Here is a 19930-nt window from a genome sequence, read left to right as displayed (position 1 = left end):
TACAAAGGCCCAGCCTGTCAAACTTGTAAATCCACCTGCATTACGGTGGGTAAAGTACACCAATGTGGTTAAAGCCTCTTCGATGTCTAAAAACTTTACAAAGCCTTTCTTTTTCTTTTGTCTGTAATTCTCTGATTTAAGTTGAAGTTCTTAGTGCAATGCGCTTGTTACCCTTGACTTCAGGGTACTATAGAAAGTTCTTTTAATTCTATAAAAGTATGTAGAACTGGTTGATAAGTTGAAGTTAAAATGAGTTGTGATGACTGAGTTCAGAAAGATCTCAAAGGAATGAGCTATTTGCTTAACTGCGAGGCTAAGACAAACTATGGGAACCTGCACATATTTTGTTGGGGGTAGTTGAAATAAGTTATATTTGTTTTCTAAATACAAAAATAATTTATCCTCATTATTTAAAAACAAACTTAGAAAATACAGGAAAGGAGGAGGAAAAACCTATCATCACTACTCAGAAATAATACTGCTTTCCTCTGTGCTGTTTTAAAACTCAGTGTTGTAATTATACTTTTATATAATTCACTAATCTTTTCATTTTTTCTGTTACTAAAATCTCTCCACAAACATAGTTTTTCATGATTATACGATATTTTCTTGTATGGGTGTCCTATAGTATATTTATCATTCTTTGGGGAGCATTTAGACCATTTTTCATTCTTTTCACTAGTGTAAAAAATGCGGTATGTAAATCTTTATCTGTATTTTTGATTGTTTCCTTAGCATGGGTTTTCAGAAGTGGAATTTGTGAAAGCATATGAACCCTTTTAAAGATTTAAGTATATTTATTTCTTTTTCAAAAACCTTATTCTACTTGTATTTTCATACAAGATCCCCCATGTTGCTGTACCCTGAACAAGAGGGGGCAGCTAAAACAGTTGCTAATTTAATAGGTTTACCATAAAGATACTGTTGGTATCATGTACTTTGCACTGATTATTATTAAGAATGATTTTAAATCATGTTGTTATCCACTTTTTTTTGAGGTAGGATTAACTATCTGTATCTTTGCCCATTTATTGATAGCATCTTTTGATTATTTGATCTTACGTACTTTAGATATAAAGGATAGTGACTCTTTGTTGTATTTGTTACAATCGTTTTTTTTTTTTCTGAAAGTTTTTTATTATGTTGCATTATCCAACATACCTACATTTTCAAGTTTTATGCAGCCAAGCACCTTTAGTGTTTTCCTCTATGGTTTCTTTTTATTCTTTTGAAACCTAGAATGCTACTGCTCCTTCAGAAATTGGCATGGACGTTAATTTCCAGTGTCTTTCAGTGTTCTTCATTTTCCTCCTCCCCTGCCTCCCTGCTCCCTCTTTTCCTCCTCTCCTGTCCTCCTCTCCAGTTGCGGAGGGTGGGGTACAGACTAACACTTCACGAGGGACTGAGTAGCATGAATACTGTACAGAGTTGTTAAATTTCTGAGAGCTCTGTGTTAGTCACTCCCCTGCCCCCCTCTCCTCCCAATCCCAGCCTGAGCATCTCCCTCTGGTGGCCTCTTATCTTTGCCCAATTTGCCCTCTCTATTTCACATCACTGCTGCAGTGATTATATTATTCCTCGGTTTAAAAGCATTCTGTCTCCTGAATTTCCCCCGGGATGAAGTGAGAACTTCTCAGCCTGGCAGATGAGGTCCTTCTGGAAGGAGCTGGCCTGGCTCTTTGGACTTTCTGTCAGTACTGATGCCCTGACTTCTCCTGCCAGCAGGTGCCCTGAAGCTCCTCCAGTGTGACATGCCCTTGCTCTCCTCAGTGCCCTTGCAGATAATTTCCCGGAATGCTCTTTTCCCCTTCCTCCACCTCTGTGACTTGACTAATGTTGCTTGTTCTTGTTCGCCTCCTCTGATGAGCTCTCCCTGACCACTTGGTTCTCACCCTCCCTTCCTCGCACCCGGCTCCCTCTCAGGTGTTTATTTGTGTTCCCGTAATACTGCATGGCTCCCCATGTTACAGAACCTATGATACTGTAATCGCTTGTTTCCTTGCCTGATTTCTCCATTAGAGTATGAACTGCTCCAGAGCTGCAAAGTGCTTTTCATGATAGGTCTTCATTGTGTGTTTTGTTGAATGAATGAATACGTGTTATACCAGTGATATTTTGTTGGTTTTTTTCTGCATAAAGTTTTTATAATTTATAATAATCATATTGTTACAGTTCTTTTCCCTATAAAACCATTGAGTCAGAAGACATAGACCTAAAGGGCTGGATCTCACATCTAGTCAGTGCTTGATTCTGTGAGATAATGATGGATTCTCCTTCCTCCACCCCAGTGCGGTCATTGTCAACTAGAGTTTAGATTAACTACTGACACGTCTTCTTGAGTCCTTGAAACTTGCACAAACTGTACATTCATTTAGGGTTTTCATTCTCTGTGGAAGTCACTTGTGGCTGTTTGCTAAGCAACCAGGGCTAGATGCTACATGTAATATGCACCAACTGATGTTGCTTTTTAAAAAATTATTATTATTATTAAACCAAATGGTTTCTTGTTTTATTACCATGTCAGAGACATCTGTATGTAGGGTGGCAGCTGATGTGCATAGTTGGACACTTCCTGTTACACAAGGTAACCTTGTGGAAAGCCTTTCCAATGTATTGAATTGTCTCTTGGCTGTCTAAATGTAATGTTTTTCTTTTACCTTCCTTTTGCTTAGGTCAAAATAAGAAAGAATACTGTTTGGATTGAAAGATGCTAATGATAATCTTGTTAGGAAAAAATAATCATCATTGATTTGCATGAACTGTATAGTTTAAGTATAACCGAGAAGGGGAGGTGGACATTAGGAGGTTGAAACTGAAATCATTATTAGGTCTAATTTTGTTTAGTGCCTCTAATGATCAAAGAGGAATGATGAGTAGTGTTTTAATTAAGTTTGTCAATAAAACTAATTTGGGAGATGATAACAATATCCGCAAAAATTGAAGTAGCAATACAGAGAAATTCCCAAGTCATTTTACGGGACTTAGACATTCAAAGAGAATTAGTATAACACTTTGCCAACCTAATAATTTAGTATATTGCTTAACAATATATATCATTCTGAGAATGTAGAAGCGATGTGTCCAGATTTTCTTAGTTGAACCTAGTTATATAGTTAAAAGTTAAATTAACCACAGAAAGCATTTTGCTTCAATCTCTTATGGAAATGCAAGCTATTCGTTAGTAGCATCCATCAGTAACTGAGCACCTATTATGTGCCGGGGATTACAAAAAAAAAAAAAAGACAATTTCTGTTCTCAAGGAATTTACAGTTTTGATTTCATTTGAGGGATAGGCATTTAAACACATTACAACATTTGTAAACCTTTTGAATGGAATTAAACACAAAGTACATTTCCTTAAGTGATGAGGCCATGAAGTGGTTGTTTGGATTCCACACCCCCTAGCACAGTGGTGGCTCACAGTGGCTGCTCAGATTGGACTGAACTTTGATCTCACTTGGGGGAGGATGTTGTCAGTGACCGTGAAGGAGAGTAAAGGAGGACAAGGGGGTGAATTGGACTGCTGGGATCGTAGGTTCAGTGGGTTCAGACATTTTAAAGTTGAGATGCTGGTGGAGCATATGGGGAATGTTTAGTAAGTAGCTGAATATAGACCCAGAGTTTGAGAGCCAGGTTTATAGAGAGACATTTGCTAATCTCCACTATATAGGGGTGGTTAAAATCGGGGGGATGGTTGAGATCACTCAGGGAGAGAATATAGAGTGATAAGAAAAGGGGAAATGGCCCTGAATAGAACCCATAGAAGTTAGTGTTTAAGTGACCTGTGATGGGCAGTGATGGAGGGAGGAGATGAGTTAAAAGAGAAGCCGGTAAAGACACCAGGGAGGAATCTCTAGTGAAACAGGAGCACAGCAAGGTGTGGTGGCATCAACAATGCTAAGGGAAAGCTTTCAGAAAGGTGAACACTGTTAAATGCGTAGGGAAGTCAGGTCAGAATCTCCTCACGTCAGTTGGATTAGGTGCATGGGAGCCACGGGTGGCTCAGCCCCCGCCTTGCAGTGGTACAGATGCAAGTCTATCCCTGGGATGGGGGTCGAGGAGGAAATGAGGAATGAGGCTGTGGGCATACAGGGAGCGTAGACTGATCTTGGCAGAGTGAGGAGGAAAGGGGACTGTACCCATGAGTGTCATGGTTAAACAAGTGTTTGATTTTTCCCCGAAGGCTGGAAAGATGAGCAATGTTTATCGGTCAGGGAGAAACGAGGTTTATGGGAATAAGAGGAAATAATTGAAGGGGCAAGTAATTAGAAGAGGGAGGAGGACATGGGACCCAGAAATCAAACTGGCTAGTTTACAAAGTACTGTCCAAACTGGCTTTTTAGTTCATACTCAGAACACCCCAGTGAGGATGGTAGACGGTTGTTTGTCATTATCCCTATTTTAAAGTTTAGTGATGGAGCCTCAGGAAGTTCGTGTTAAATTCCGAAATGCCAGAGAGAATTTGTGTAAATCATAATTTCTGCTCTCCTCAAGTCACATATCATTATATACATCATCTAATGAGTCCACATCTCAAGGTGACCTTACACATCCTCACACATCACTGCATTTTCTAGGGTGAATTATATCATGTACTGATTTTCTAATTTGGAGATATATAAAGGCCTTGGGATATGTTCCTGTAAATGTAGAAGTTTATTGTGTATAAGTGTCTTTGCTACCCTAATGTTGGAACCTATGGGATAATATTTATAAAAATGTATTAGACTACCAAGGGTGTTTATGTTAAAGATTGTTATTTTTATTTATTGTATCATTTACAAATGCTAGGTGTAAATAGGTGAGACTACAGAAGAAAAGTTGTAGCCCACAATCTACATGTGATTACTTGGATATGATTTTTTTTTCCCTTAAAAATAAGGCCTTTCCCCACAGTGTGTCTTCCTCCTTCACCTCTCCACCTCAAGATATGAAGTGAATATTGTTCTCATTTAATATTTTGCCAATAAATTTAATGATTTTCCAACTCTTTAATTAAAAATTAAAGAATAATTTCAAAACCATGTATTTGTTACACTATTTTTCCTAATTTTATTAGCATATTTCAACCTAATAATAAAACAGAAATCAAGTAAAGATAAGAGAAGCTAGCAAAGAGAAGCATTACCTGTAGTAAATACTTGAACTGTATCACATGGATTAACTTGTAATGCATCCTGAATTTCTAAGCAGATGTTTATATTGACCTTTATTTGAAAATCATTTAAAATAATGAAAGCATCTTTCTTCAGTTGGTATTATTTTTTTTCCTTCAGTTAGTATTATTACCAACAATTATTTTGTAAATTTTTTTTCCTAATGCAGTACATTTGGTTGATATGTACACATTTCTATTCATTCCTCCGAAGAATATGCCGACACAGATTTTATATCAGAAATGCAATCTCTGTAAGAAAGCTTTTCCCAGTATCCATGGTGGTACAGTTCCCAGTGTTTTATTTTTGAGTTAGTTCTCATTTTGAAATCAGAAAATTGTTGGGCATTCATGTGTTAGGAAAGGTTTGGTAGATCAGGATGCCCACCAGGTGAGGGCTGAAGTGAGAGCCTCATTAACGTGGTCCACGGGCTCCAGCTGTTCGTCAGCTCTTCCTCATCACCTGTTTCTAAGCTCTGGCATTAACTTGACTATATTTATTTCCTTTTCTACATGCAGCAACATAAGCTTTTAGCTCAGTGATTATTGTGAAGATGTTTCAGGTGCCTTGTAAGATATTAATAAATTAGAAAGAATGTGTTCTTTCCCATTATTTATGGTCTTTGAGTTATTTTTTTTTCACGTTTGTATTGAAAATGTTTATGCCTTTTTAGAGATGTAGTTGTCAAAAGTGAGCATTTTATTAAAACCCTTCCATTGTGTTAAGGGCACTATAATGGATACTCTGTGTACAAAGATGCTAAGAGATGTGGTCCCTCAGCTCAAGATGTTTATATGCTAACAGGGAAAGAAGAGCAATCTATACACACACACACACACACACATGCGTGGCTGTACTGGAGTAGTTGCTGCAGCTTAATCAAGCAGAAGAAGGAGAGGTGTATGTGGTTTATGTTACAAATTTTATGTCATTTAATGTTTTTTGATAAAATTTATAGTCATACTATATAAAATTTGGAAAAATAGAAGAAACGAATCCTGCTTCACTAATATAATAACCACTGCTAGGCTTTTGTTGTAATCTCTCTATATTTTTATGTAACAATAATTTAAATGGTTAAACTAAAAAAAATTTTTTTTCACTTAGTATGTCATACCTATGTAGTAAAGTAGAAGATTACTTTTCATGGCTGCATTTTTAAGTGACTTACAGTATTCAATTGAGGATAGATATATCTATCTTAACCATTCCCATTTTACTGGGTATTCAGGCTTTTTTTGGTTGAATAAAGCTGTGAAGAACAATTACAGAGTGTTAGCAGCTTCTTTGTGGCCAGATGAGGTCCACTGGGGAGAAGATATGCTGTGATGACTGCATGAAGAGGGATGGCAGCGGAGATGTTTCCCAGGAGACGGAGATGGGACAGAGAGCAGCAGCAGCCTAGGTGGCTTATAGCTTTACAGGGACAAGAGAGGCAAGGAAGTGACCACATCCTTAGCAAGTGAACCAGCAACTTGAAGAAGACAGAATTCAGGATGCTGAATTTTAAACCTTATTAGTGTGTCTAGATTAGAAAATTTTGTTGTAGCCATAACAAATTACCACAAATTGAATGGGCAGCACTCATTTTTATCATACAGTCCTGTAGGTCAGAAATCCCACATGGGCCTCCCGCAGCTAAAATCACGATGCCAGCAGAGCTGTGGCTGTTGCTGGAAGCTCTGGAGCAGAGTGTGCTGCTAAAGCTCATGCATGTTGCTGGCTGAGTGCAGTTCCTTGTGGTGGCGGGACTGAGATCCCCATTTCCTGGCAGGCTGTCAGCCAGGGGCCCACATTCCTTCCTCTGCTTTCCCTGAGCCCCAGGGGCCTCTTTCTGGTCCTTGCGTGTGGTCCCCTGTCCAAGCCGGCAGCAGTGCATCAGTCCTTCTCATGTGTCAGAACTGACTTCTGTGACTGCATCTCTGCCTCCACCCTGAGAAAGCTTTCTGCTTTTACAGTCTCATGTAGTTACATTGCCCACATGTATACCCAGGATAATTGCCCCATCTCAAGGTCCTTAATCTTAATTACATCTGCAGAGTCCTTTTTCCCACATAACCTAACATATTCATGAGTGAACATCTTTGGAGGGCCATTGATCTGCCTATTAATGTGAGGGTTTTCTCTTGGGAGGTTGAAAACAGCTTTTAACATCACTTTTCATCAGTTTTACAGGTAAACCACCACTCTTAATTTATATACAATACTAAATTTCCCTGGGGTTTGTAGTTAGGTCACTTTGTTAGCTTAACATGTTTTAAAGTTGAAAAAGGGTTAACAATGATTTTTACAGGAATATAAAGTACTGATTTTCTTTTCAGTGATATAGAAAGAAGATAGGAAAGTCTTTCCTGGCTCTTCAACTGGCCATCTTGCCAAGGCAAATAGATACCTTTGTAAATAGTAGACTCTGTAATGAGATTGTACGTAGTGGCTGTGACTTGTGGAGGTAAATACATGGTCACAAACCTTTATTCTAAGTGTTTGTTTTATTTATTATTAATTTAACACATACTACGGGAACTACTTGGTGCCAGGCATGGTGTTAGGTTCTAGGGATACATGTTTATTTCTGCTCTTATAGGACTCAGTGTTGCTCAGAAAAGAGAGAATCTTAAAGTAATTATAGTAAATTATGATGGCTGTTAGCATAGTAGAGGTACCTGATTCTGTGGGGCACATAGCATCATGGAAATCACAGTAGAGGGACATGATTCTGTGGGCACACAGCCTTGCATGTCACAGTGTTCTTGCAGCTTGTTCCCAAGTAGAAATGTCAGATTTCTGTTGGCCCTCTGACTCCAAGGTTTCTTAGGGATTTATGGATTGTGGATGCTGTCAGTCTTCCTGGAAAGCAAAGTTTATGATTGTTTATGTTTTTCAAGTAGTTTCATTGTCTGTAGTTTTCAAATTTCCTATTCTTCACTCTTTGGGTTTCTTTAAAATATTGATTGTCCTCTAGTTAAGTAATAAAGAAAATTAGTTATTTTACACTGTGTTAGGCATAAAGCACTAGCAAGGTACAAAATGATGACAATGCTATGGGAAACAATTTTCTTAAAAAGCCTGAGAAAGCATTGTGGTAGTTACTGTGATATATTAGCAGCGAAAAAGTGATTTGCGTAGTGCTGTGAGTGGAACTTTCTGTGGTGATGGAAATGTTCTGTACCTGTGCCGCTCAACCCAGCAGCCAGCAGCTACTTATGGCTGTTGAGTGCTTGAAGTATGGCTAGTGTGACTGAAGTGCGCAGGTTGTAATTTTATTTTAATTAATTTAAATTTAAGTAGCCGGTTGTAGCTAATGGTTATTGGATTGGACAGCAAGGTTCTCTGTCATATTTGAAATATGTTTACATAGTCATATATTTTTTAAAGTATAATAATGGTTTCTAGATTAATGGATTTGGAGTTCCAAGTCTGAGGTAGCTGTGGACGTGGTTCTAAGGGCTTGCGGCCACTGAGGGGTCTGAGGTCCCTGAGCCACAGCAGCCCCGTGCTTCCGGGTGTGGGCGTGCCCTCCTTGCCCCCGAGCCACCCACCTGTGCAGGTGTTGCAGGAGGTCTAGTGCTCACGCTGCCCAGCTGGTGAGCTGGGGTTCTGTCCTGGGTCTTTCTGAGCCACCTGGTGCCACGTGTGGAAATCTTGTGAGTCTAAATGTTTAGTGAACCTAAGAAGACCCCCTGGCAACCAGGCACAATTCACAGTAAAAACAAAACATTGATAGATTGGGCTGCAGACAGACAGCCCAGACTCACTGAAGGTGTAGCGCCCTCTCAGTTGTTTGTAACTACTGTTTAGAAAGTAGTTCTAAAAAGATAACATTGATACAAAGGGAATAAACAGCCCATTTTTAATTGAGCTGCCGTGGTCCTTGGTGGACGGCATACATACTGTCCACAGGAGGCCACTGGGGACCTTGGTCACATGATGTAACTGTGTCCTCTCAGCCTCACAAAAGGCTGCTTCTGGTCACCCAGCTCACACTCACCCCCAGGGCCTCTGTGCTGTCACCTGCTCTGTTTTCCTCACAGCAGCGTCACTGGCTGAAATGGTCATTTTTATGTGTTCATTTGTTTTTTGGTGTGTGTTTGTCTGCAGTGTAAGCTCCATGAGAGCAAGGCATCCTTCCTTCTGTTTACCTCTCTCCCTGTTACTGTAACAGGGGCTGGACCTCAGGAAGACTCCTGAATGAGCCAGTGCTGGGAGAGAACACTTTTAGGTTTTAAAATTTTACCTCTCATTTAGGTTTTTTAAGCTACTAAATGTTGAGACTGGATGAGATGGTATAATAGTTTGGACAAAATGTTAGTGAATTTTCTGTCATTTCCAAGGAAAAGCTTTGGTAAAGAAATACTCTTTATACATTGTAGAAATTCAACACTGGTTTTGCCTTTTGTTTTGGGACTTGGGACTGTTTCTCCTGGAATCAGGAGCTAACCAAAGAGAGTCCTTTCTGTTTCTCTGTGTGACCTCAGAAGGACCCCCTTTCTTTCTCCCCAGTGACCTATCCAAATGTTGAAGACTGTATTTAAAAACAAAATAAAACCAAAGCTATTATGAACCTTGCTGTTTTGATCTATGAAACGAAGACCTTAACATGATGAGCCATTGTTAATGGCTGTGCAAGAGTGACAGAGTGTGTAGGAAAAGTGTGTGACGTGATCTCTGGATGTGACTTGTAATAATAATCCTCATTAGCTCTCCCCTTCTTCTCCCCTCCCTTCAAAACCTCCATCAAACCCCCACCTTCATGTCCCTGGTTCTCTCTGTTATTAGGGAACAAGTGTGAGGGGGCATCGTCGGGTGCCATAGACCTGTGATAGCGTATCTCAGAAGCATCCCGCCCTCTGTACATTGTGGGGAAATGAGACGATGACCATCAATTTAATGTCTTAGTTCTCCTGTGTGTTAGAACTTTATTTCACGCACACCCCGCCCTCAACTTTTCAGTACCAATCTCTCAGGCAACATTTCTTTATTGTAATCATTTGACTATCCTGGGTCAAAGCCAAGTCAAAACAGCCTCTACTTTTAGGGGTCATTATACTCCCAGAATATGCTAAGAATGTAAAAGGAGTATAAAAAACATACTCATGAAAATAGAGATCTTTGTTGGGGGCTTTAAGTGTGTATGGTGCAAACATCTATGTAGCACTGTAGTGTGACTATCTTATAGGGATGCATGTGTATATTTTACGTTTTAAATCAATTTTATTGAGGTATAATTTACATACAATGAAATGCACTCATTTTAAGGGTGCAATTCCATGATTTTTGACAATTGTGAGGTACAGATATTTTTTATAGAAAAATGAGGTGCAACTTTCAACTCTCTTGCAGTTCATTGGACTGTTGCAGCTTAGAAATTGGAATAAATAGAAAAATATGGACCATATGGGAAAAGATGGGGCCAACCTAAAACAAAGAGGAGTAGTGATTGTGCTGTTTATAGTTCTCACCTGATGTGGAAACCCATATGAGCTTGTTTTTTTATTGTATATGTGCACCTCTTGAAATCATACAGCTTCTCTCAATTGTAGGGAAATATAGATCGGTATCCTACGTATCGTGTGATGGTAGTTTTTCGGAGAGAATTTTTTTTACGCAAAATTGAGTAAAATTCATGCTTGTGGAAAAATAATTTACATTCAATTTATAACAGAATTTTATTGATTGTGTTCTCATTTGGAGTAACTGCAGGGAAAATCACTTGGGCTAACACAAGTGGGATACCATTTACTAGGGATTTAGCTGTAGAAAGAAACTCATTTCAATTTCAGTGGTGACAGCTATTGAGTGAATTTTCCTGTGATATCCTCACAGCAGGAAGTGATATATTGTAACTGTGGTTCCCTTGATTTCCTACACACCCAAGAAATCCAAACTGCAGGGATTGTGCTTTCTAAATGTCTGAATAGCCTAGCTTATGTGGTCAGAGTATTTTTTTTTAACATCCAAAGTGGGTAAAATTGTGATTGCAAAAGTGGATATTATGGGTGATGTTCAAAACCTTTGTTTCCTCTTTTTGAAATTGTTTTTCCATTTGTGCTATGATTACACCTGACTTCATGTGAAAGGGTTGTATTGGGACTTGGTATACTTTTATAGAGTGATGTAGGAAATTATAGTTCATTTTGAAAAATGTATTAGCTTACTTTTTAATTTAAACAAAGAAATATGTTTCCTTGATGCAGAGATCAGTTTTGATTACTCGTGATGCTTTCTTCACTGCTTTTTTATTTGATACCAGTTTTTAAAATATGATAAACTATAGCTGCCAGATAGAAAGGAGTAAATAGTGTTAACCTCTTTCAAGAGTACTGGGAAATAGTTGACGAAGAAAGGAAATGTGTTTTATGTGTTACTATTTTATGAACCTCAGAGGCTGTTTGTTGGTGGGGAGGGAGGGTGTAGAGGTGCTCCCTGAGGATGGGAGGTGGGTTCTGTCTGGCCTAGCCCAGGGTTCTGCTGTCTTCCGGACTCATACCCACCCCCCCTGACCCTCAGCACAGCTTCTTACAGATGAGAGAAGAATGGACTGTTGTGATTAAGTGTTGAGGTGAGTCACGCAGCCCCAAAGACTCCCAGACAAAAATGTGTCACACATACACACACCCTCCCCCCCAGTGATTCAGGTTACCTCCAAGCTAATCAGAATTCACGATTGCTTCCCTAATAGTAGAAATGGGAAGGTGTGGCTCAAGTTTGGAACCTTGATTCCCAAGCACAGTGTTATGAAAACAAGCATATTTACAGTTGACTTGAGGCATTCCTTTAGTGGCCCAGTTGCAGCTTGTATTCCACTTACGCCCAGCAGAGTCTGATCTTCACTTGGCAAATAGAAGTCAGGGTAGGTCAACTGGCGTTTCTGCATGTGGACCTAGTCCTCAGGGGAAGCACTTGATTGCTTCGTGTCACTGTCCTCACTGTACGACAGTGCTGTCCAGAAGTATATGAGCACCACAAATACGAGCCACATGTGTAATTTTAAATTACTTCAGTGACATTAAGTTTAGTAATATCTTACTTAACTCATATTCAGAATATCATTTCAACATGTAATCGATAGGGAAATTTATTAATGAAATGTTTTACATTATTTTTTCATACCAAGTCTTTGAAATCCAGTGCAAATTTTACACTCATGGAACTTCTTAATTCTGACTAAGCTGCATTTCAAGTGCAGCTTAGTCACAGTTGGCTGGTGGCTACCATATTGGATATGCAGCTCTGCAAAGCTGGGTTCCATTGAAACCTGCAGTGTTTGAGGTTGAAGTTTTGCACTGTGGAAACTTTCTAAGAGTGTAGCTATAGATAAAACCTTCCAGATCATCAGGTTATTCAAAGACATCTAAATTCTACTTTAAGATTAAATATTTTATGTGATAGTATAAAGAAGATAGGAAAGAAATACATTTTTTTCCTGATATTCATGGGAAGAAAGTGGTGAATGTTAAAGAGTAGAGAGAAACAACAACCAAAACGTCCACGTGTAACAAATTGAGGCCTGGATGATAATGATGATTACAATTTGAGTGAAGTGTTGGCTGCATTGGCAAGGTCCAGGCCATGTTTAGTTCCAGCGTGAAGATTGCCAAGCCCAATGGTGCAAAGCCAGATGAGTTTGAGTTGGGCGTCTCCCAGGTCCTTCTGAAGCTGGAGATGAACTTGTACCTCAAGGCCCAGCTGCGGGAGCTGAACATCACGACCACTGAGGAAATTGAAGTTGGTGGTGGTCGGAAAGCTATCATAATCTTGTTCCCATTCTTCAACTGAAATCTTTCCAGAAAAATCCAGGTCCGCTAGTGTGTGAGTTGGAGAAGAAGTTCAGCGGGAAGCACCTTGTCTTTATCACGCAGAGAATTCTGCCTAAGCCAACTTGCAAAAGCCGTACAAAAGATAAGCAAAAGCATCCCAGGAGCTGCATTCTGACAGCAGTGCACGATGCCATCCTGGAGGACTTGGTTTTCCCAAGTGAGATTTTGGGCAAGAGAATCCGCGAGAAGCTGGTTGGCAGCCAACTCATAAAGGTTCATTTGGATAAAGCACAGCAGAACAATGTGGAACACAAGGTTGGAACATTTTCTGGTGTCTATAAGAAGCTCACGGGCAAGGATATTAATTTTGAATTCCCAGAGTTCAGTTGTAAACAAAAATGACTAAATAAAATATTATTCACAATTAAAAAAGAAAACAATTTGAGTGAAAAATCGTGCGGTAAACTCTTATAGACATCTCATTTGATCCTCACAGCAGTCCTCGGAGGGGGTACTTTCGTGACCCCTTTTGTGATTCCTGTTTCCCAGCGAGGAAACTGAAAGCAAAGTCACACGGTGAGTGTAGCACAGACAGGACCAGCAGGTCTGATACCTGTGCTCCTCGTCAGGCTGCTTGGCTCACTCCCTTACTCTGCTGTGCTCCCTGATTGCTTTGGGCAGATTGGACTTGGAAAAATTATGCAAATGAGGCAGAATTGCAGCTAATTCCTAAAATGTTGCAACTATTCCACTACTCCTTATTCCCTCCCTCAAGTTGCATCACTAATCGGAAAACGGGAAAATGATTGGAGAGGTGTCACCCGTTTTGCCAGCTGTGTCCTGTGGCATTTGTGTCTCAGTGGTGGGACTTGTGAAGGCCACTCGAGCAGAGTTGTGATGGGCCATCATGTGCTGAGATCAGGGCCACAGCAGGAAAGGTTTTTTCCTTAACCAGCTAATCTTGTCATGAGACCCACAAAGCCACTTTCATATAATTTCTTCTTTTTGTTTTCGTCTCTTATTTTCAGCACTCAAAAGTGACTCCCTGTTGAAACCTAAGTGCTCGTGTTGACATTGGTGGTGTACTGACCGAGGCTTATATTTCTGTTGTTTCTACAAAGACCAAGCATGGGTCTGCCTTTCACAGATCAGATGTGTGCAGATGTATGTGTTTCTGATTTACCTCTTTATATATCCACTGCATTTCTATTGTGTAGATTCGATGTTTGTGTGGTAGTGTTTGGGAGAACTGGTTCTGTGTGGCTGTGACTGATTGTGCCTTCCTGTCTCTGTTATGCCTCAGCCCTCCTCCCACCCACCTATCGGATTGTTTAATTGGATTGAAAATAGGATCATGTCAAATATGGTTATGTAAATATGTGTTATGGATATTTTGAAAGTCTCTTCTCCTTTCAACTCTTAATTTGTTGAAACTGTTGGTTTTACAATTTTCTATTTACTGTGATTTTTAGCCTTATTGGAAAACTAACTCTGCTTACTTCTTAGTGTTTAATGAGCAAGACAATGTGGGAGGAAAAAGTTCCTCAGATGTGACTGAGTTTTAATTAAGTTGCATGTAGGCTTATTGAACAAATGCAACAGTAGGAAGATGCTTTTATATATTTTGTGTACCATTAGTTCTCTTATAGTAGATTGGATAACTTAGGACCATCACCTCAAAACAAAACAGAGCAAAATAACCAAGGACAAACACTGAACTACTTCTGTGTTTGCAAAATTCAGTTTTCTTAGAAAATACTATTATGCACAGGTTTAGGTTTTTAAAGGTTTTAAACTTGACAAAACCTCAAATTGTTATTAAAGTCATGATTTAGCACTACGTTATTGCAAAAGGAGATAGAATTGGCTCTTTATTTTAACGGTTTTTGTTCAGAGACCTGCGTTTCAGGACCTACCTGCCCAGTTTCAGCTCTTTTTCCCCCTTGCCTCTGCTTGTCTCTTTTGCCACCTAACCCAACATCTTCGTCTATAAGCTGTGAAATTTCCTTGGCTTTGCTTGTGTCTTTCTGCCTGTCCATCTGATATGTGCTAATCCTCCAGATGCTGAGAAAAACAGACTTTTTTATTATCCCCAAATGTCACCTCCTTATCACATGCTTACTTTTAACAACCCTCCAACAACCCTAATAAACTCATATCATATACTTCTGAACCGGGTCAAAATTTAAGAATGTTCTAATACATATAAAATTGTTCAACTATGAATGGTAAAAACACTAAAACAACCAGGCCTGTGACTTTTCAGTTATTCCTTGACTGTGGTCTCCTGCTCTTCCCCTCTGCCACCCAGGCCCGCCTTCTCCCTGATGGTCAACCTCCTCTCCTTCGGCCTTGAGCTGGTCCCGCTGGCTTGGCAGGCGTCTGCTCAGTCATCTCAGCAGCGTTCTCACGACACTCAGAATCCTGGATGCTGTCCCTGGGCGGCTCCCTCTGAGGCGCCCTTTCGGGGCTGCATGCGGTCTGTCCTCCTCCCCCTGCTCTGAGAAGGGCCTGTTCTCTGTAGCCTTGTTGGGGCTCTCATCACCTCATCACGTCGTACCGTTTGGGTCATCTTTGGGTCCGTCACTACTTTGTGACTCTTCCTTGGTCACAAAAGTGCTTGATGAGGGATTGAGGAGCTGTACAGAGACTCTTGGATGCTTTTTATAAAAAGGCAATTAGAAAAGGACAGCGACTGGGATGTAGAAGAAGTCTCTTATAGAGAGCCTGACAATCTAATGGTGTTTAAAAAAGTAAGGCTTGTCCTGGGTTTGCCGCGTTTCTCTAGTTCTGTTTGGGGAGTGAAGGTGTTTGTGTTGCTTGTACAGTGCTGTGTAATTGCTACATTTTAGCAAACACACACTGTCACCTTTCACCACAGACAGTGTTCTAATATAACTCAATATTCATGGACCCACATCTTTATTGTTTTCACCACTTTTCTGGCTTTTTGGTGACTTGAGAAAAATGATACCATTTTACCTTTAGTGCCTTTCACCTGATACTCTAGCAAATAGAAGATTAATTAGCATACAGGATGGAAATAAATCACTATAGCTCCTAATCCCTTACTGTCCACATTTATGGATGAATAATTAATGCATAGTTTGACTTAACGCTTTTTCTTTTTTACTTGTGGCAAATTAGTGGCTAAGCTGAGAATTAAATCAAATCTTGACTTTTTAAGATTCTCTGATTAATCAAAACTTCCTCTTTATATTTGGCAGGATAATGATTAGTGACATAATTTGAATTTTGTGGCCCATTAAAATGCTTTTTGGTCCGCTTTGTTAAAAAAAATGACATTTGTGTTACATCTCAATTTATTCTCTTATGGAAGGTTAGAAGCAGGAAAGCTTTTATGCTGACTAAATCCCCTTTGTTAAAACTGTACATCAGTGACAGTGAGTGTTTCTTAAAGCTGTGATTATTTAAAATGAGTTGAAAACAGTATTTTCTGCTGGGTTTGTGTGTGTGTATATTGAACCAATTAGAAATTGTTTTTACTGTTAAAAATTACAGTAAAAATTTTTTAAGAATTAAAAAGTTATAAAGAGTTTTTATTACTTTTTCTGTTTTCCCAGTACCATGATTAAGAAATGTTTGTTCATAAAATTGACCAAGTTTTTAAAATCATGAAACTAAGACTATATTTTGACAGTTCATTATGTATGTTTTTGCTCATTAGTGTAGCAGCTGCATTCATTTGGAAGCTGTGTGATATGAAGCTGCCACCGGGCTCTGAGGGTGGTAGAAGGTGCCTTACCTGTCCTGGGGGCTGTTAGGAGTCTCATCTCGTAACATCCCTGGGCACTTCCAAGTAAAAGCCAAAGGTCCAGTCTCACAAGCTAATGTGAATTGTTATTAAGGATTTTTTTAAAAAATAAATTTATTTATTTATTTTTGGCTGCGTTGGGTCTTCGTTGCTTTCCCCGGGCTTTCTCTAGTTGCGGTGAGCGGGGGCTACTCTTCGTTGCGGTGCGCGGGCTGCAGTAGCTGCGGCTCGTGGGCTCTAGAGCACAGGCTCAGTAGTTGTGGTGCATGGGCTTAGTTGCTCCGCGGCATGTGGGATCTTCCCGGACCAGGGCTCAAACCCATGTCCCCTGCGTTGGCAGGCAGATTCTTAACCACTGAGCCAGCAGGGAAGCCCCAAGGATTTTTATTCTTTTATGGCAGCACTATTTGTTCCTTCTTCTTTTACCTTGATTGCCTTCCTTTCTCCATCTATTGCCATTACTTTACTGCAGGTCTTTACAAAAACTTCTCTTGCCCGGAATATTGCAATATTCTTCCAACTGGTTTTCCATTTCCCAATCCCTCCCTTTCTAGTAATTTCTCTATACTGCTTTCTTTCTCGAGTATAAACCTGATTATGTGAATTCTTGTCCAAAATCTTTTTATGGTTCTTTCTGCCTGCAGATCATTGGATTCACTGCTTCTCATGATTTGTCTTTCTTATATCTGAAAATCCTCCCCCTTGGCTTCATCTATCCATAAATGTTCAAGTATGTATTAAATAGCTGTGACGTACCAACTCCTTTAACCAAGATATAAGTTATCCTTTCTGATTCTGAGTGAGTGGAAGAGGAATCTCATTCCCAATTCTTATGCTTCAGTTCTTCATTTCTGTCACTTTTCTTCCACGGTTCCACACTTGCCCTTACTGGGTTGGCTGGTGACCATCTTCTTGTCTATTTATAATATTTTTAGAAGTATGATGTCTGAAGGTTTCCTTATATTCTCTCTGTAGTTATTTATACCCAGTAAATTCTTTGCATTTATCATTGCTACCATTCTCTTTGTTACTTTTTTTTCTTGGAATTTGTCCTTTTGCATATTCTATTAAAACTTTGAGGAACAAGCATTTTATACCAGCATTCAGGCAAACATATGTGTCCTCTTTATACATCTTCTCTTTGTACTTTGTATACTGCATTAATCTGGGCTGAGAAAACTACTCAGTGACTATAATCATGTTTGTACATCATTTTACCATTTATACAGGACTTTTGTATTTGTTCATCTGTTTGAGCTGAACGATCCTGTTAGATGATTGTGATCAATTTATAGCCTAAGAAATGAAAGCTTACAGGGGTCAATGGAGTGGGCTAGCATCTCCCAACTGGGGGATGACTCCTCTACAGGATCATGCTGCCTCCCTTCCCATCCTGTTTTATTTTGTTTTGTTTTGTGTTCCTCTGTACTTACTGGTCAAGACTGCAGTTGCTCTGTGTACTGGAATATGCTTTACTGATTTTAATTAGCACTTTGAATTTATTATTTCATTTGATCTCCCCAGGATTTCTGTTAGCTAAGCAGGCCTGGTCTTATTAATACCATTTTATAAATGAGAATAGTGCAGATTACCAGTTTGCCAAACTAGTGATTTAAAGAACAAAAACAAAAGCAAGTCTTCAGACTCATAGCCTATGCTGTTTTCACTGCCCTGTGTGTAAGACATATTGGAAAGTGAAATATGTTTTTATTTTGGGGGATTTCACTGAAACAATTCTCTGGTTGTGTTCTATATTAAAATGTAAAATATTAAAATTAAATGGCAGCTGTTGGTTTAACTTAACATGAGTTTTGTGTGGCATGGCACTACTATGATAAAGGGAATGGATAGAGTCCAGTGATATGCTGTCAGAAATTTGTTACTGGAGGGAGAAATAATACCAAAGGCAAGAAGATGTGTTTTAGGTACAGGATCATTCTGTGTCACTCTCTGGCATTCTGCTTGTCCTGCTCTCAGAGTGATTCTCAGGCCGTTCTTAGCCCATGGAGGGAAGACTGTCAGAAGGGGACATCTACACTTGTGACAGTCTCCTTGCCAGTGGCTGCAACGTCCCGAGATATCCAGTAGTTTTGCTTCATAATCCGTACCCATTGTTTAATCAATAACCTGATTGATTGTAGGAACAACAGCCTTTCTACAGAGCATCTTGAGGGTGTATGTTATCCAGCAGCAAGAAGCTATAGTGCTGAGCAGGTAGAAAGTAGAGCATCCGGAATCCCTTGTTATGGTAATGATACTTTACTCCAGAACTTCCCTTTAGTTGTGGAGTCTGCATAAACCACAGTTTGACTATGGTTTTCTATGTAACCTTGCACCTGTTCTTCGCCACGTGGTCCCTGAATGTCCGCATCTGAGTCAGTGTTGATGGAGCTATGGGTGTGGAGTTGTGTCAAGGAGATGATAATGTACACAGGTGGAGGGCTTTAGGTAGTATGTGCCGTGTTATATTTCCTAATTTCTAAATAATACAAGAGGAAAAGGTATCACAGGGAAGAGAATGGCATGGTATAGTGAAGAAACAGAAAGTTGGGAGTCAAAAAGTTTTGAGTTCCTGCTGTACTGCTGACTTGCTCTCTCATCTAACAAGTTCCTCACTTCTCAAATGTAAAATAAACCTGCTCTCTTGGGGCTGTTGTGAGGATGTAATTAGAGGATATAGATAAGGACTCTTTGTACATGTAAAGTGCTGTTCACGTGTTACTTATTTTAACGAATAGTGATTACTATATGTCAGGTCCTTTAACAAAAGGTACTTCAATTCTGACCTCCTGTCAACACTGCAGGGCAGGCACTGTCGTCTCCATTGATGGACAGGGATTCTGGGGTGTGGAGAGCCTAGGTGACTCACTCAAGGGCCTACTGAGTGATGACTCTGGACGTAAGCTCCCATTTATTCCTAGCTCTGCTGCCGTGCTGTTATAAGGGGTCAGTGGGAGAGGTGTTAACTTTAACAACAGCTTGCATACTGCTTCCAAGAAATGGAAATGGCACCCTAGATTAGGAATCGGGAGATCCAGATGAGCACTGCATTTCTGTATTAATTTTGGGAAAGTTTCTTAAATGTATTCTATCAAACACCTTTAAAACACTTGGCTATGTTTTTCCTAAGGTATGTGTAAAATGTTTTCTCTTTGTGACTTTATATCAGAATTTTAAAGATTTCCTTCGAAGTGATCAAAATATGTTTTACAAATCCTATTTTAATATTTTGTTCTTTTTAT

The 19930-nt window shown here is 39.5% G+C and overlaps 1 protein-coding gene, 2 long non-coding RNA genes and 1 pseudogene across 7 annotated transcripts in view; 2 read left to right on the top strand and 2 right to left on the bottom strand.

Moving 5' to 3' along the window:
* The window catches only part of LOC309608005, a 702496-nt gene that overhangs the window by 225094 nt on the left and 457472 nt on the right, over positions 1 to 19930 (bottom strand). The window lies entirely within an intron of this gene.
* Positions 1 to 19930, bottom strand: part of LOC309608012 — a 336604-nt gene that overhangs the window by 148550 nt on the left and 168124 nt on the right. The gene's annotated exons all lie outside the window — the stretch shown is intronic.
* PRIM2 (DNA primase subunit 2) overlaps positions 1 to 19930 on the top strand; it is a 320025-nt gene that overhangs the window by 172968 nt on the left and 127127 nt on the right. The gene's annotated exons all lie outside the window — the stretch shown is intronic.
* On the top strand, positions 5 to 19925 carry LOC309607994 (small ribosomal subunit protein eS7 pseudogene; annotated as a pseudogene). Its single transcript has one exon. The product of its transcript is annotated as a small ribosomal subunit protein eS7 pseudogene (transcript).

Source organism: Balaenoptera borealis, assembly GCF_965194805.1.
Source record: "Balaenoptera borealis genome assembly, chromosome: 12".
Classification (NCBI taxonomy): Eukaryota; Metazoa; Chordata; class Mammalia; order Artiodactyla; family Balaenopteridae; genus Balaenoptera; species Balaenoptera borealis.
Note: the sequence above shows the minus strand (reverse complement) of the source record. Positions and strands in the feature narration are given on the sequence as shown.